Here is a 16,027-nt window from a genome sequence, read left to right as displayed (position 1 = left end):
AGTCATTAGTTGCAAGTGGATCTTTAAGAGAAAAGAAGGGATCCCTGGTGTTGAGAGTACAAGGAATAAAGCAAGATTTGTTGTAAGAGGTTTTGATCAAGAGAAAGGTATTGACTTTAATGAAGTATTTTCTCCTGTTGTTCGTCATACTTCAATACTTATATTACTTGCTTTAGTTGCCTTGTATGATTTGGAGCTGGGACAGTTAGATGTGAAAACTGCTTTTCTTCATGCTAATCTTGAGGAAGAGATTTACATTCAGCAGCCTGAAGGGTTCGTTGTTCCTGGAAAGGAGTGTTGGGTTTAATAGTGCCAAAGTTCAAGAGGGGGGTGAATTGACCTTTTAAATCTTTCTCGCAAAAACAGTGTTTAACACAGTTTACAGAAAATAAATCGATTTATGTGAAAATGAACAGATTTATTTTGGCACTGTTTGTGTTTGAAAAGCGTTTATACAGCAAGGTTAATCACAAGATTATGCAAATAGATTTTCCAGATGCACACACACTGATATTAGAACGAAAACTAGTGAAACACAAAACAACAAACTTCAATTTCAAGCAAGTGATTAAGGTTCGATTGATAGCATGCCAATTAATTGAGTAACCTTTACAACCAACCTGTTCCAGTGGCTTTTAACAAATTATAAGTGTTCTTCTTGAAATCAAACAGTTTTCCAGAAATTAAGAACAGTGAATCACATAACAGCAAGCTTCAATTTTAAGCAATTGATTAAGGTTCAATTAATAGCTTTGACAATTTCTTGAGCAACCTATCACAACCAATCTGTTCCAGTGGCTTTTAACAAATTTTATATGTTCTTATCAGAATCAAACAACTTTTCCAAAATTTAAGAACAGGATGAATCGAGCCAAAAAAAAAAGATTTATTATTGATTGAACAGATTTATTTCTTCGTTGTTTTAACAGTTATGCAGAAACTTAAGTGCAGAGATTAAGGGAGAATGAACACAAGGCAGTTATACTGGTTCACTGAGCTACATCCAGTCTTCACCTACAACAAGGTGAAATTCACTAAATCACAATACAAACAAACACAATTCCCATTGTTCTTGAAACCTACAAGAACTTAGGTACTCTTGCTGAAAAAACCTATTTCAGCTCACACACACTCTTCAAGAAAACCTATCAAGAATAGTGTTCAACCAAACTATTACAAGGAATGAAAAGTGAAACGACTACACCTGATTGAGGATGCAAAGATCTGCCTTAAACCAGTAGGCAAGATTGCTAGAACAGTAGCAGCACCTCACACCAAGCTTTTGGAACCAAACCAAGAACAAGCACTTTGTGATTTTCGAAATCTTTGAAGAACAAATGTTAATCCTTTGTAAACTCTTAATTCTCTGCTATAAAACTTGTTTTTACAAATGTATGAACGATGTTTAAACTCAGAAACAAGTTTTCATTTTATAGAAAACCAACTTATAACAGAATTTTGAAAAATAGTTAAAGTTGTTATAAAATGAACAGATTGAAAATAAAATGAACAGATTTATTTTCAAAAGCAGTTAGAGAATTTGTTAAGTGAGGAGACTTAGTCAACCATTCTGGTACAAAGATAAAACTGAAAAACGTTTAAGCTAGATATGGCACCAGAGACAAAAAAAATCTATTCATTTACAGATGAACAAATTTATTTTTCAAAACGAAAACAGAGAAAGTTTAACTATTTAAAACTCAGTCGTTTTGAAAGGTAGAAGACTTAGTCAAAATACATGATGCACAAAATCTAATTTTCACAAGACTTAGCCAAGACATCAGTTTAAAAATGAATCTGTTTATTTAGAAAAGAACAGATTTATTTTTATGAAGTAAACGTGGTTTTTATAAAACATGTGAAAAACAGTTTAAGAAAACTTATGCTTGTTCTTATCACATGGCCAGTGGTTATGAGGTGAGTTACTCAGCAAAAAGCCCACTCTTAAACCACCTCTAAGCACTACCTAAGACACACTTAAAGCAAAGCAAAAATAAACATGAAATGTACATAGAAGTCTTCATCAAACACAATCTTGAAGGGGCAGCAACCATCTTCAACAAGGAGGACCATGTATGTCGTTTGAAGAAATCTCTCTATGGCTTGAAGCAATCACCAAGACAATGGTATAAGAGGTTTGATTCTTTTATGGTTGGACATGGATACTCTAGAAGTAGCTATGATAATTGTGTTTATTTTCAAAAGACATCTGATGGGTCATTTATATACTTGTTGTTATATGTTGATGACATGTTGATTGTTGCAAGAGATAAATCTTTAGTTAACAAGTTAAAGGCCCAGCTTAGCAGTGAATTTGATATGAAGGACTTAGGTCATGCCAAGAAAATTTTGGAAATGAAGATCAACAGAGATCGACAAGTTGGAAAACTTTTTCTATCACAAAAGAAGTATGTTCTTAAGATGCTTGACAAATTTGGAATGCGAGATTGCAAAGTTGTTAATACTCCAATTGTCGCCCACTTCAAGTTGTCATCAGATCAGTGTCCAAAATCAGACAAGGACAAAAGACGCATGTCACATGTCCCGTATTCAAATGCAATTGGAAGTCTCATGTATGTTATGGTATGTACTAGACCTAATTTAGCTTATGCTGTTAGCATTGTTAGCAGGTTCATGCATAATCCAGGCAAGGCACACTGGGAAGCCGTTAAATGGATACTTCGTTATCTGAAAGGTTCTCCAGATCTTGGTTTGGTATTTGATCAACATAGAGCCGATCCCGGAGGAGCAGTTGGCTATGTTGATGCTGACTATGGTGGTGATTTAGATCGGAGAAGGTCACTTTCAGCTTACATCTTTACCCTATGTGGGTCTGCTATCAGCTAGTATTCTTCACTTCAAGCCATTGCGGTTTTGTCCACCACTGAAGCAGAATATATTGCTGCTACAGAAGGTATGAAAGAGGCTATATGGCTTCGAGGCTTGGTAAGTGAACTTGGTCTTCAACAAGATGTTCTTGTTATATTTTGTGATAGTCAGAGTGCTGTCCACTTGACCAGGAACAGTAAGTATCACTCAAGGACCAAGCACATTGAAATTAAACACCATTTTATCCGAGATATTGTTGATACAGGAGATATAATTGTTGAAAAAATTCATACGGCCGAAAATCCTGCAAACATGTTGACCAAGCCACTTCCATCGGCTAAGTTCGATCATTGCCTGAACTTAGCTGGTATTATCCATACTTAATCAAGGCTTCATGGAGAGAGAGTGTTCCAGTCAAAGGCAAGTCAAGGTGGAGATTTGTGGGTTTATGACTCACCTTTCCGTTTTCTTGTCATAATTGGGAGGTTACTTAGCACAATCAATTGCAATCAATGGGAGGTTAATTGCCACAATCAATTACAATCAATGAGAGGTTAATTGCCACAATCAATTGCAATCAATGGCAGGTTAATTACCATTAATTGTATTTATTATTGTTGTCTCCTAGAACCACTATATATAGTGACTTCCTTCAAGCAATGTAACACACAACAAACATCAACACACACTTGTTTCCTCTCTCTTTTCCTATACTCTCTATTTCTGCTTTTGGGTGTAAGTGTTTTGGGGCTATTTATTTATTAGCCTGAGAAGAATTTATTGTACTCCAGTACCATTGTAGTGGAAGTTTTGGCTCTCTCGCCGGTGGTTTTTTACCTCTATTTGAAGGGGTTTTCCACCTAAAAATTCTGATATCATTCTCACTTTACTTGTTACTTTAATTTCTCATAATCTTTTGTTGAAATTATCACGCTTCCGCACACGATATCCCTACAATATAATATACTTGAAGAAGATTTTGATGAATGTATTTCCATATCTTAACCAATAGATTTTGATTTTGAAGCTCTTTGTCATTGTTATCCTTAGTTTTTCTTTTTGAGAAATTGGTTCATGCACATCCTCATAATATAAAATGATTTTTTATTTCCATTTTTGAATATAAAAAGTTTTCAAGACTTTTCTTCATGAATACCAAGACTTTTTCTTCTTGAGTTATAAATATAACTCATGAACAATGCACAAAGTAGGTTTCTAAAAAATAAAAGTGCATCAATAACAAATAAACTTGATATCAAGTTATTTTTAGTTATAATTTTCCTAAACACACAAATTCATTGCACCGATTTTCTTTCGCAACTATTTATTCTAATATGTTAAAATCTCACATCGACTAAAGATAAAAATATTTTATAAAATATAAGTGACGGGAAAATTTAATTTATAAACCTATTTTTAAAAGTTTAGTTAAATTTAAAGTTCATTTTTTAATATGATATGAGAGTCATTTAGAGTCTACCATAACAATAATTTGTTGAATTGAATATCACATCTAGGGATAAAGACATTTTATAATATACCTAAACTTATTAACTGATTTTGTAAGGTTGAAATAAATTTAAAGCTGAGTTCTTAATATTATGTATAAATATATATTATTATTTTGATGTAAATATAATTTTAATTATTTATAAGGATTGTAGAAGAAGATATAGTTGCCCACACCAGGGAATACATTGATATATTTATCTCTTAACATATGAGAGTTGAATTGAAATTGGAAAATGGGAGTTGACTTGTTTATAAGTTTTTGTGTGTTGAATATTTGTGGAAGTAGCACTGAGCCCTGTGGATATCCACTGTGATTAATATGTGACCCTAAACCCATAAAAGAAGCATCCCATAGTCAACATATCAATGCACTATGACATGCAAACAATTAAGAAACAGCAATAAAATCTTTATCCAAAATAAAACAACAAATAACACATTATTTTACTTTCATTATCTCTGTGATCTGGACAGTGTGTGAACATAATCCTTATATACCCATGCACTGAACAATTACATATGACTAATAATGACTTTAGTTTCTGTAAACAAAACTTTTTATACTATCAATTAATTAAAATATATAATTTTTTAAAATTGTTTATAGTAAAGATTAACAAATTTATTACACATATCAATTGTTAAATTATTGGGCGACTCTAAACATATAAAAATAAGTTAAATTATTATATATGGTCAATTATTTTTTAAGTGAGGACAAAAAAATTATAATATTTATATAGAAAGAAGTATTGTAATTTATTTTGCCTTTATAAGAAGATAATACTGTTTTTCTTTCTTTAGATGCCTTTTTTTTATGTTTTAGTCTTCATTGTGAAAATATTTGCCGATAAAAAAATAGTGAAAAGATTTATATTTTTTTATTTGTTAGGTAAAATACGCAAGTTCAAGGCTCAATTCCCTATCTAGCACCATTTACACTTTTATTTCCCTATCTAGCACTCTTTTGTTTTTATTTCCCTATTTAGCACCTTTTTTTTTATTTCTCTATCTAGCACCCTTTTATTTTTTATTTCCCTATATAGCACCATTTCAAAAATAAATAAAAAATTAATTTTTTTTGATAATTTTAATTTTGAATATATTAAAAAACAAGTATTTTTAATGTTTAAAATGTTAGAAATATAATTAATGAATAAAGAAATGAGTTTTTACAAAATAAAAATAAAAAAGTAATAAATTAAAAATGTTTAGTTTAATTTTTTTTGTAAGAATGAAGAAAATAAAAAATTAAACTCTACAACAACTTAAAAGTTGAATTTATAAACATAAATTAGTATTTATTTTTGTTATTATTGATAATGTAATCATGTTATTTTCAAATAAAAAATGCAGGACTTAATTATAAAAAAATCAAAGTCAATTAGTATTAATTAATATTGAACGCAGAAATAATATTGAAGTGTCTATCTACCCTAAATGCAAAATCCTAAAAAAACACTAATGTAATTGCTACACTTAATGCTTAAAAATGAGAAAAAGAAAAATGTAAAAATAAATATATATAGAAAATAAAAACAGCAACATTGCAATAGATCTTTCATGTTATGAAACACTATTTGATGGAACTCAGAAATGAAGAGTATTGGTCTGCATACACTGGTCAAATACTATGTCCAAGTCCTGACATGAAAATAATCTCAAAGGGGAGACTTAAGTCAAGTCGAATAAAAACTGATATGGACATAAGAGAACAACATAATTGAACAAAAAAATATTCATATTGTCAAACACTAGGACACACAAAAAGAACATGTCCCAATATTATTGAATTGTGCACTTTTTGTCATTAATTATTACCATTGAAGAAAATATTAAATGAATGATCATCTTTCATTTATTTTTCTTTTTATGATCAACATCTACTTATTTAGTATCGTCTTATATCTCTTATCTTTATCTTGTTTGGATTTTTTTTTATATCTTGTATATTTATCTTATTTTGTTTTGCCTTTATTTTATATCTTATGTTTTTAGTTATTATTTTTTTTGCCATTGTTTATTTATTTTTGTTTTTTGTTTTTATTTTATTATTACTATTTTTATTTTCTATACTTATTTATTTTTGTAAATTTTTTCTTCTCATTTTTAAGCATTAAGTGTAGCATTTGCATTAGTTTTTTTTAGGATTTTGCATTTAGGGTAGACACTTCAATATTATTTGTGTGTCCACTATTAATTAATACTAATTGACTTTGTTTTTTTTATAATTATGTCCTGTATTTTTTTACTTTAAATTAACATGATTACATCATCAATAATAATAAAAATAAATACTAATTTATGTTTATAGATTCAACTTTTATGTTGTTGTAGGGTTTAATTTCTTATTTTCTTCATTCTTAAAAAAATAATTTTAAACTAAATATTTTTAATTTATTATTTTTTTTATTTTGTAAAAACTCATTTCTTTATTTATTAGTTATATTTCTAACTATTTTAAACATTAAAAATACTTATTTTTTAATGCATTTAAAATTAAAATTATCAAAAAAATAATAATAATTTATTTATTTATTTACTTTTGAAATGGTGCTAGATAGGGAAATAAAAAATAAAAGGGTGCTAGATAGGGAAATAAAAACAAAAGGGTGCTAGATAGGGAAATAAAATCAAAAGGGTGCTAGATAGGGAAATAAAATCAAAAGGGTGCTAGTTAGGAAAATAAAAGTGTAAATGGTGCTAGATAGGGAATTTACCCCAAGTTCAATGTACTTTTTTTTTCTAATATTTTATTTTAATTTAGTTATTACTATTTTAAGTTTTATAAATAATCGCATTGCCAATCAAAGGATTTTATTCAAATTCACATTTCATTCGTTTTATTATAATTCATTTGAAAAAAAAAAATTATCTGTTATTTTTCACTCACTATTCATTTAAGGATTAAGAATTTGAAATTTAAGACACTCTAATAAATATTTTATTTTATTAATATATATTTTATATCCTAAATTCTATATATGTTCATATACATTGTTTGTAAATTTTAGAGAAAAACAAGAAACGGATTCAGAGCAATTATTATTCTCACAATATATCGTTTATTTTTATTTTCATTTATATTTTAAAATATGCAATTATAAAATCTTATTTTAATTTTGTTGTATACAAAGCCATTCTATTTTTTTATATTCCCCTCCATTTTTCATTCTGGTTCTCTCCATGGTTGAATAAGTGGCAATCCCTCCTTATTAATTAAGTAATTAATGAAATTATAATAAATTAAGAAAATTATTAAATTTAAATCAATTTAAAAAAAATAATTAGTTGTTATATTGACTAAATTAAAAACCATTTTAAATATTAATTTTTTTTTTGTTTATTGATAAATAGTTTCTAAATTTAATAGCAATTTTCGTCTCTAAAATTGATTCTATTTAGTTATCTAAATAATTTTTAATACATGTTAAATTTGTATAATTTTCTTTTGATTGTGACTACATTCCTAATTTATGAACAATTAGCTTGTAGTAATAATAATAATTATTCCAATATCAAATTATGATATTTAAGGTATTGTCATTTTTGTTAATAGGTTTAAGGATAAAGATGTATTTAAACTGTTTTTAATCTCAATTATTAAGCCATGAATGTGTTAGTATATTTTGACACTGAATAATAATAATATTTTGTTTTGTTTTGTAATACAATGCACCTAGATATCTGTGCAGTCGTTGTCCACCACATGCATTCTGAAATAGGGTTAGTTTGTTTAGAGGATGTCTGCCACATTGGTGCATCAATCAAATAGGTCAAAGACTGGATGCTTGGATCCAAATTGAAGAGCAAAGTGAAGTGCTGCACTATACACCAATCAACAATTTTGTCAATGGGATTTCATTGCTCACCTAAACACATTCTTCAATGTCTATTCATACTCCATTTTTCCAGTCACATTTTCTCCCATCTAAACCTGCTATAGTGGTTGACTCTTTCCGTTTCCCACTACCTCAAAAGGAAGGTGGAATGGGTTGACTCTTTCAAAAATATCCATTCTATTTTATCAGGGATTCAACCATTATGAATAATAAAAATTAAAAATAAGAAAACTGTTTTCGAACGGGTTAGGGATCTAAAGAATGATTGCTTCAGATTCTACCTTTGGTCGGTTTGCGATACTTCAAGTTCTCCGTTACACTCTTCCTTCTCTTGGTCGTCTGGCTCCCAAGATTGGGGGTACCTGCAAAAGGCGCTCAAGTCAGTCGGGGTGTTAGCACTCGGGTGTCAGAGTACTGTAGATGACGTACCTCTCTTTGAAATGCATGCTATTTATATTACCTTGATGGGCCTTAACTGTTGGGCCAGAGTAAGGGAGTTGGTTTGTGTTTAGGGTTGCGTTACTAACCTGGTCAACCTTTGACTTGAACGTTATGGGTCGGTCGACCGCGTGTAGTGATGTGACCGTCTCTTTATTGCTTAGGTGGCGGCAAGAGTCGAGTGCTGACCAACTCGCTGGATCGTCCGATCGTACTAATACAGAAACAAAATCTTTTAACCAATGTAAAAAAAATAAAAAATAAAAATAAATATATTGTCAATGTTCTCAAATACCAAGATCTAGTCTAGTTTTATTATCCATACGTATATGAGTTGAATACAATTATTATAAATAGATAAACTTTTAAGATTGAAAGATAATAAACAATGAATTTTTCACATTTTACTAATATATAAAATTGACTTAAACGTGAAAATATAATTACAAATACTTATCATCAAATTGAAAAATAACCCCGAAGATACATAAGGAAAATCTTGTCATTAGATTTTTTAAGACTTTAAAACTCTCTTGATTTTTTGAGCTGCGATTCATGGATTACACGGAAAGAATTACATTTATATTAAGATGTTCAACCTGCCAAAATAATGATTTAATACATTGATTTTATATGTACACAATAAATATATTATAGTCTTGGTTACATTATTTCTTTATTTTACAATTTTTCGCTATTCATTTTATTTTATTTTTACCATTTTAGTTTACTTTCTAATTTTATATACATTTTGTTTTAATTTTTAATTATTTAAACATGATGAGATACAATGAAAATGGTAACTACGGTTTTTATTAAAAAGAACAAAAAAATGATATTAAAAATTTAAGATTACATCAGGATTATAAATTTTCTAAAATAGAAAAACTAAATATTTTTATTTTACAACGAAGATAGAAAAATTAAAGATAGAAAAATTAAAGATAAAAAAATAACATGTTTTTTTAATCAACTATATATTAATCTCAAAGATACCATTCTCATGCTAAATGCTAAGAGGTCTCTCACGGCTTATATATAAACATTTAAATATATTTTTTAAATCATTCACTCTTATAATTAATCACTTCACATTAAAAAGAGTTTAAATTTCATATCATCTTACACATTTTCCCTATATCTTAAACAAAATCTTTCTTTATTGTAACAAGAAGTAATGGTTATAAAAGTGATAAAAAAGATACTAAAAAAAGACTGTGATAGTGTAAGTTAAAATTAAAAATGAGAATATTTATACAATTTATTTTACTATGATAAAAATTTTAATTAAAAAAAAACTAAACATATTTCAGCTCAGTTTAAGTAAACTAGTCTAAGAAACAAGTATAACAAATTATATTATATGTTTACACTACATCTATATCTCTATATCTTTACATAATTTTTACAAAAAACATTTCACAAACTTTTTCTAAATTTCACAACCCATATTCACTTTCAAAAATTTTAAATTTTCTTAAAAAATTGTTTCAATATTCTTCTAGAACTCATATGTTATTGTAATTTATTATATTTATATTAATTTTAAAATGATGATACATTATAACTTTAATATAGTCAACTATGTTGCGTATATTTTATTAATATTTATCTTAACTTTAAATTCATAAAAGTAATTATGAATTTTTCCATTTTTATTATAATAATGATGAAAAATAACTAAAAATAATAAATAAAAAAACTTTTTTATGTATTTATTTTTTGACTTTTTTTCATTACTCCATCCAAATATAGCATTAAAGCTAGTAGCACTTTGTAATTTGGACATTAGTAGGTAATTATTCATTAGAGTGTGCAAGTTGTTGAAGTTCCGTTCTTTATTGTTTTTTATCTGTGGTGTTAATTTGTCGCTGACAACTGACAAGTTTGACCCAAGACAGAGATCATGAAGCAAAGGCTAAATTCATGCACTCAACCATATAATGCCTCATCATTCTTCAAAACAACCATCATCAGCAAACCAAATTATTGTACTTTACAATCCAATCATATTTTTTTATTATTTTTAATCAAATCAACAACAAAAACATAAGTAATTTTAACGGTTTCTTTCGAGATAAAAAAAACTACTATTTTTTGTTTGGATATGTTCTTCTTTCAATCTTGTTGTTTGTTTGTTGTGTATTTAGTTAAATAAATTCAAAAGTAGATTGATAATACACTGAACTATACCCAATTTCTATTTAAATTCTTAAATTTATCATAATATTTTTTTGTTTATTTGAATTTAAAGTGAATTCTTGAAAGTATCACGAGGGAGTGAAATAAGTTGAACTATAAAAGTTTTTAGTGAAAACTTATTTTTATCTGAATCATAAACCCTATGTGATAATAGGTTAAGTCAGAACAGGAGCAGACTCTGGTGAGTTCAACACTTTAGTCATGTACATTTCAATTGGTGACGCAGTCCCATCATGAGCACCCAAACGACACAGGGGATAGTCCCTACATAATCACCATCATATACCTTACTATAGACTTGAACAGCAAGTCAAAAAGTTTTTTTTTTTTTAAAAGAAAAGAAAAATCTAGAAGTATTTTTTTTCCAAATAAAATAAAACTGGTTGTTGGTGGTTAGAGGAAAGGAAATGAGGGATAGAGACATAAAGGAAGAGAAGAGAAATTAAAGAACCCTAATCTTGTTGGGTGAGTTATTGTGCTGCATATATATAGATCAAGATAGAGGACAACACTATGCCAAAAATGGGAGGTTATGAGGTTTTGGAGTTCAGAATTTTGACTCACTCATCAGAGTTTCACAAAAGAGAGAGCATGTTTGTTTATGATATCTGCATTTGACGATGAAAACAAAGGCTCACAAGAAACTAATGCAATAATGTTGATCAGTGTCTAATAGAGGCAACACACGCTAGAGGCTGACAGAAGAGAGTGAGCACATGCTGATAGTGATTGTATGAGAGCATACAGTTGCGGGTGTGTGCTCACTTCTCTTTCTGTCAGTTTCTTCTTTTTTTGGTGTGTTTTCTTTCATCTCTTCAGAACTTGTGTTCTTTCTGATTCTTGGACCAACTCCTCAGTGTAACCCTTTTAACTTTCATCTCTGATTTTAATTTTCAATCACTTGAGTTTCTCTTTATGGTATAAACTTGTCTTATTCTCTTTAAGTTTGATGGTTCTTGGAGATCAGGTTTTGGTGGTATTTATGTATTATGCAGTTCATCATTATATATCCTTTTCTGTTTCAAGTGCTATAATCTCATCTTAAGTACTTGTCTTTTATTCCGTAATATTGAAAAGCGTGACTTTTTATGGTGTACTTTTTCCTTGATGATGTAAAACACAAAATCCAAATGGAGGCCTTCAAGGTACGTCTTGTTACTGTCTTTCTATTACTTACTATTCATACTTTAACTGAAAACTCTTTTTGATGAAGTTTCACCAAACCCTTGGTTTTTCTCTCCCTCTGCTCCTTGCCGACAGTGTAGATATTTTCTCGCCCTCCATTTTGGTACACAAAAGGGAAATGAGTTTTAAATTAGGAGTTTGAAAGGATCAGAAATAATGACATGTAGCATTTATATCTTCGATCTTTCTCTTGGAAAAACATGCCATTTTTGTTTGTAGCCTTAATTTTAGACAAAGGAAAAGCCTATGGAGAGTGCATTAATTAGTCAGGCACCTGAATATGGTAAGATGTGTTCTTTCCCTTATATATCTTATATTAAATGTTTTATTGTTTTTTCTTTTACTTTATTTCCTTTCTTTTTCAGTACTTTGGACTTGGATTCCATTAGCACATAAGTTGGTTTCTGTTGCCAATATCTGCGGATTAGTGAACTTGAAGCACTAATCACTCGGGTAATGAACCATTTTGATTTTTTTTTTATAACCATTAACCATTTTGTAAGGTATAAGTTTTAGTTCTATTCTTTACCTCTATATTATATCCTGTGTATTGATCGGACAGAAGGAAGGAATGAGAAACAAAAATGGTTTAGTAAGGTAGAAAAAGTACCATTCATTACATGAAAAAATATCTACCTTTTGCCTTGTTTGTACCATGAATGTTTTATACTATTATTAAATCATGTAGTAACACTGAAAACTGTAAACCTGATAGGGAAACTAAGATGAGCCTTTAAATATCATGCAGCCTTGACATTGATAATTGTATTTTGGTTTCATGTTTTGCCTGAAATACACAACAAACAAGTAGTCTCTTTTGAACAGTTCTGCAACAGAAGATATCAGCTTCAAGTGAATGTGATGATTTATTAACTGTTCGTCATGCATTAACTCTACAATCGAGAAGTGAATCAAGCTAGCTAGGAAGAATAAAATCCATGCTTGCTTTGGATTTGATGCAGGAATTATGTTCTAAGTGCCAAGTTTCTTTTTAAGATTTCTTTATATTTGTGCTGTTTGTTGGCCCATATGGACTGCACAATTAGCGAATTCTGTTCTTTCATGTTGTATTAGCAATCAAACTTATAATGAAAGTGTAAATGTTGATGCTTTATGATATTCTAAGATTTGGGAAAGGATAAAACTACAAAAAATATTATATTTATAATCAAAGTTCACTTTCAAACCTTTGTACTGAACCTCTTTTCTTTAAGTTAATTTGCAAGGGGAAAAAATGGAATTCTAATATAGGAGCATAGTAATGTGAGAGGTGGAACAAGTGTGGATCAATGCAGAATGGCAGTGTTCAGATATCACTCATGATGGTGACACCATTGAGGAAGTTGTGAGGCCTGTATGCACAGCCTGAATTTGAGTGTGGAAGAAGAAATACCAGCAACTGTTATAGAGATTTGCATTGTAAAAAATGTGTCACTTAGTAGCTTACACTAATGGTAGTGAGTGATAGTTACTGGTTTTAGTGAGATAGCTAGCATGCACTTATCAGACATATGTGCAAACTGCTTTAAATCCTGTGCTTATGAAGTTTCTCTAACATTTTATTCTACTATAATTAGTTTCTGAATTATAGTTTTTATCCATTTTTGTTTCTGGGATTCAGCTTTCTCCATCCCCTTTTTCTACTACCCTTTTATGACAAGTCTGTTAATTAGTTTCTGGAGATCAACAAAAAATTCCATATAATTTGGCTTGATCAAGTATTTTATATCTTATTACCATCTCATGAACATTTGGACATAGGAATTGAAATAAAGTTTGAACAATCTTGATCTGATAAGTTCCTAACTTGACTATTTTCCATCTCTGTAACATTTCAAATTCCTCATTTATGTTTCTTGGCTTTGCAAATGTAGTTTGTTTTAGTCAATTGTCATTTTCCAGTATTATAATTGCATTAGGAGGGAGTAATTGAAATATTAAAGTAAAGATAATCTTGTAAAGGAATTAATAGAAGTTTACACATTTAAAAACACACATAGTTTATGTGTGTTTTTAAATCAACAAACTTAATACTTTAGTTATAATGTTTGGTTTATTGAATAATTAGTTAGAATCATTAATTAAATTTATAATTATTTAGTAGGTATATAATTTAATTATAAATGAATATTATTTTGAATCAATCATTATAAATAAAATAATTATTTTCATTAAACTTTATATATAATTTCATGCATTAATTTATTTGCATGTCTGAGATTTAATCACAATATAATTTTATACATTAAGTATATTTATTTTTAGAATATTTTTTATGAATAATAATTATTTTAAGAACATTTTGATAATACTTTATATAAAATACTAGAATATTTTTCTCTTGACCGCACATACTGGAGCAAATCATTAATTGCTTTCAGTTTCATATGTCTGAACAAAATTAGCATCAATAATAAAATGCAAAAAGAATCCTTTATTGTCCATAAACAAATATTTTCCCTTCTAGCTAAGCCTACAAACAAATGTTAGCTATAGCTATTCAGAAAGATGAAATAAACTAGACCATAAAGAAAAAAAATATAATATAGATTTTTTTATAGATATTTCTTGGATAATATCTTTTATTATATAAATGATTGTATGGTATATATATGTCTCTATTTGATTATTTAAGTAGTGCATTAGAAAAATAATGGATTAACAATTTTTTTCTCATTTAGCAAAAAAAAAAAGCAAGTGTTGTTAGCCTTTTCACTACTATTAGTTTATTACTACAAAATTTGATGATTTAAGTTGTGAGAAATAATGGGTTAATACAATTTTCTCTAAAGTAGAGAAGAAAAAAAAAACAAGTGTTGTTAGAGTTTGTACTCTCCAAGCAAGTATAGATATTAGACATGTAGGAAGTAACCCCAGTGTAAAAAGGAGGTTTGACAACATCTATATACATCTGATGCAATCTTGCATCTTCACTTGTAGATTTTCTCTTTTCGTTGTTTTTTATTTGAATATTTTCTACGGATGATGAACATTATTGCGAAAGCATGAAGAATTGTAAAATTTTTTGGAATAGATGAAAATTATGTCAATGAATCTAAGTGGGTATACTTTGAACAAGTAAAAATGTCTCAATTGGACAATATTTCATTATTCAAACAAGTTAAAAAAACAATGTCCAAGAGACTCCTACATATAGGAGAAAGTTTCTCAAATGAGAGTGTGACAAGTGTCACCACCTTATTGGTGCAAATCCTCCATTGAGGAGAAGACATGTGGAGTCTCATACCTTCCTTGCGTACATTTCTATTTGCATCCCTCTTTTATTATTTTACACTCTACTCTCTTTTCTATTTACATTCTTGTCTACTTTGACTCAAAATACAAGGTCCAAAACTTCCTAACTACTCTATACAATTTTTATAAGACTAAGAAGAAAAAGAAGACTTTACAATCTCTTCAATAAGTCTCGATCTTCGTCTGCCTTCTTAGTCGAAAGTTTTGAGGCTGGATGGTTTTCATCAACACCAGTTTAAACGAAAGTGTCATCTAAAAAAGTGCAGTGATAATTTTGTAAATAAAAAGAAATACATAGGCAACGATTTTGATGGGCAACCTCGCCTATTATAAACACTATAGACTATGAATGTTGTGGCAACCATTGTTTATACCTCAATACTCCATATAGATTATGGTTACTAGGTCATAACCTTCATCTATATGTTTTTCATTTCCCCTACAAGCTTTTTTCCCTTCATGACTTCTTCTTTACTGCTCCCATTGTTGTCTTTTTTGTGACTTCTCTTTGTTCTCATTGTTCCCATTACTTATAATGTGCTTTTCCTTATTGTATTTATATTGTTTTTCATACTTTATATGTTTTCTTCATTCATTTTTCTCTTTTCAATGTAGAACAAGTTGAGTTTTGGAGTTCGAAACTATTACTCGTCTTCTTTTTATCGTCGTTGTTGTATGCCACCTCCAAAATTCCTGAACTCCTCTCCAACCTCTGCTCTCTTACTAGGTTAGTAGTTTTAAGATTTTTATCTTAATTTTTTTTT

At 28.9% G+C, this 16,027-nt stretch overlaps 1 long non-coding RNA gene across 3 annotated transcripts; it reads left to right on the top strand.

Annotated features, from left to right (window-relative positions):
- Positions 1-11,220: 11,220 nt before the first annotated feature.
- Positions 11,221-13,619, top strand: LOC137807451 (uncharacterized). 3 transcript variants are annotated; one of them, XR_011080524.2, is made up of 3 exons: positions 11,221-12,291; positions 12,374-12,461; positions 13,223-13,619. It is a non-coding gene; the product is annotated as an uncharacterized LOC137807451 (long non-coding RNA). The 3 variants fall into 3 exon arrangements; XR_016519168.1 differs by lacking the exon at positions 13,223-13,619 and adding an exon at positions 12,834-13,122 and having other exon boundaries at positions 11,337-12,291; XR_016519167.1 differs by lacking the exon at positions 13,223-13,619 and adding an exon at positions 12,820-13,122 and having other exon boundaries at positions 11,337-12,291.
- Positions 13,620-16,027: the final 2,408 nt, after the last annotated feature.

This window comes from Phaseolus vulgaris, chromosome 3 (genome assembly GCF_051622355.1).
Source record: "Phaseolus vulgaris cultivar YP4 chromosome 3, ASM5162235v1, whole genome shotgun sequence".
NCBI lineage: Eukaryota > Viridiplantae > Streptophyta > Magnoliopsida > Fabales > Fabaceae > Phaseolus > Phaseolus vulgaris.
The sequence above is the reverse complement of the archived record's forward strand: the minus strand, read 5'-3'. Positions and strand labels throughout refer to the sequence as shown.